Genomic DNA, 2,500 nt, shown 5'->3' with positions numbered 1-2,500 from the left:
AATGTGTCAAAGGCGCGCGCGGAGCACAATAGGTAAGAAAATATGGTAACCCATCTGCGCGAGAAAATTTGGGTTTGGAAACTGAAAGAATGAAAAGAAAAAAGAAGGTAGACCTTGAAGTTACTTTTCGGATACTTTTCTCACATCATATAGCAACTAAAGACATAGGAAAGTAACGTGTGCAAAGGACATCCTAAAAAATATTAATAATTGATTCTGCAAAAAAAAAACTTGATTCACTGAAATGTTTCGTTGATTTCTTGGAGCGAAGTGAAAACTCAAATTCTGTGATACACAGACTTTACATTCGTCGATTGTGACTAAAACACCACACGAATACATACGAGTAACATACGAGTACACACGAGTACTTACGAATAACATGCGAGTTCACACGGGTACATACGAGTAACATACGAGTAGCATACGAGTGCAATCGAGTAACATACGAGTATTAAGCCTAAGCGTTCGTTTCAGTGATTAGGCCTAAACTCTCTTTTAACATTTTAGCTTTCATTTTACGGTTCAGTTCACTTTAGTTTTCACGAGTTCGTGTGAAGAAAATAGCACTCGTTTACTGATTAAGCCTAAGCGCTCGTTGAAGTGATTAGGCCTAAGCACTCTTTTAACCTTTTAGCTTTCAATTTACGGTTTGGTTAACTACACTTTTCACGAGATATGTTACATGTTACTCGTATGTTACTCGTATGTACTCGTGTGTACTAGTATGTTACTCGTATGTACTCGAATGTTACTCGTATGCACTCGTGTAGTGTTTTATTCATCACAATGTTCGATCAACTTCTGTATAGCAACGGAAACCCAAGTTTCCGCAAACAGTTGCGGGCTGTAGATAAGACTATTCATAACAATTGATTGTCACTTACAAAGTAAAGCTTTCAACCTTATCAAAAATAGCAGGTATATGTTCTCGTCCTTCTAATAACATCGGCGGACATTCGTCTTTCGCCCTTTGCAAATTCCCGTGGGAAAGTTGCTTTTTTATTGTATTTTTTTACTCTGTTTTTGGTTTGTTTTATTTTTGTTTTCTTGATTTAAAATCTTTATTGTTTTCCCACGACGTCTACCCACACCCACGGCCCACGACCTCCACCCGCTACCCATGACCCACGACATTTAGCCACGCTCCCGCGCGGGTTATGTCATTTGTCAAATAGGGTTAGGCATGTGAAACTGAGGAGAAAATCATTCAACTCCTTGAAACAACTTACTAATTAATTTCGTACCTCTCAAAGGGTCGAAATTGTGTATGGAACTGGAACATTTTGTCTGGAACCTCCCTTACACGGGAATCCCCTTGCCCTTTTGACTTACCCATTTCTACGTGTTTTCCACGTTTTTTTCTAACAAGTGTCGCACTTGCTTTCTTTAAGGTCCTTCGATGGAGAGGAAAAAACCTTTAAGTCAGTCTAGGAAAAGGAAAAAAGCAATATTGATTTCGAACAGTGGGGACTGATTCACCAGAAGACTGTAATGTAAGTATGAAAATTACATCGATTGCTGTTTGTCTCACTCCCTTATTGTTCCAAGTGTCTAACTCGTTTCCCCACCAAAAATAAAAAATATATAAATAACTTAAAACAACCCCCATGCCATCTTCATTGATTAATTAATCCAACAGACGAAACGAGAGCAGCTGTTCTCTTGTCCCAATAAACCCTATTATTATTATACATTGTAGTCACCATCTGTCTTCTCATTCGCTAACAGCCTACAGTTAATTCTGGGAAACAGCGCAACCTACAGATTATTCACTAATCTGTACCTATAGATTAGTGAATAATCTGTAGATTAGTGAATCATCTGTAGGTTAGTGTTATCAGCCTCAGCCTTCGGCTTCGGCTGATAACACTTACCTCGACCTTGATTATTCCGGATATCACAAATACCTCATCCAATAATTGTTTATAATATGTGGAAACAAAACACCCTCGTTGTTGTTGTTGTTGTTGTTGTTGTTACTGCCCATACTGACCCCGACGCCCCTACCCTTGGGCCCTGCTGCAACTCTAGTCATGCTCTGCTGCTGTTATGAACGTTAAGTAGAAACCCATATTTTTCATTACATAGGCGCCATTAACAAGTAAGCGTTGGAAAATGGAGGTCACAGAAGAAGCAAGTTATGCCATTAGTGTAAGTAAAGTAACCGTAATCCTGGCACTGGGGTCGATAAGGGTTTTTTGGTTGGGGCCTCTATTCTTACCATTTCAACCATTGAAATCATTTTTGCGGAGATCGTACCCCTTTTGACATACAGTCCAATGAGCAGTTTCCCCTCTTTCTCGAGCAAGTAACTATAAGGTCTCCTTCCTTTTTTTTAATATTGCATGTATAGTCTGTCCCCTTAAATTCCCAATACTTGGGTTAAATTAAAGATGTAAGGTGGAAAACCGTAAGTAGACAAATCATACCTGCCTAGACAATTGATCAGTGAGTGCTTGCGACTTAAATTGGGCTTCCGTGGATACTGGCTGTAACA

General features: G+C 39.2%; 1 long non-coding RNA gene across 1 annotated transcript in view; it reads left to right on the top strand.

The window, feature by feature from the left end:
- The first annotated feature begins 1,392 nt into the window (after window positions 1-1,392).
- The window catches only part of LOC138059539 (uncharacterized), a 2,063-nt gene continuing 955 nt past the window's right edge, over window positions 1,393-2,500 (top strand). The window contains exons 1-2 of the long non-coding RNA XR_011134217.1: window positions 1,393-1,496; window positions 2,092-2,154. This is a non-coding gene — a long non-coding RNA (uncharacterized lncRNA). The remainder of the gene's footprint in view (window positions 1,497-2,091; window positions 2,155-2,500) is intronic.

This window comes from Montipora capricornis, chromosome 8, assembly GCF_036669925.1.
Source record: "Montipora capricornis isolate CH-2021 chromosome 8, ASM3666992v2, whole genome shotgun sequence".
Taxonomy (NCBI): domain Eukaryota; kingdom Metazoa; phylum Cnidaria; class Anthozoa; order Scleractinia; family Acroporidae; genus Montipora; species Montipora capricornis.
This window is presented reverse-complemented; position numbering and strand designations above follow the sequence as displayed.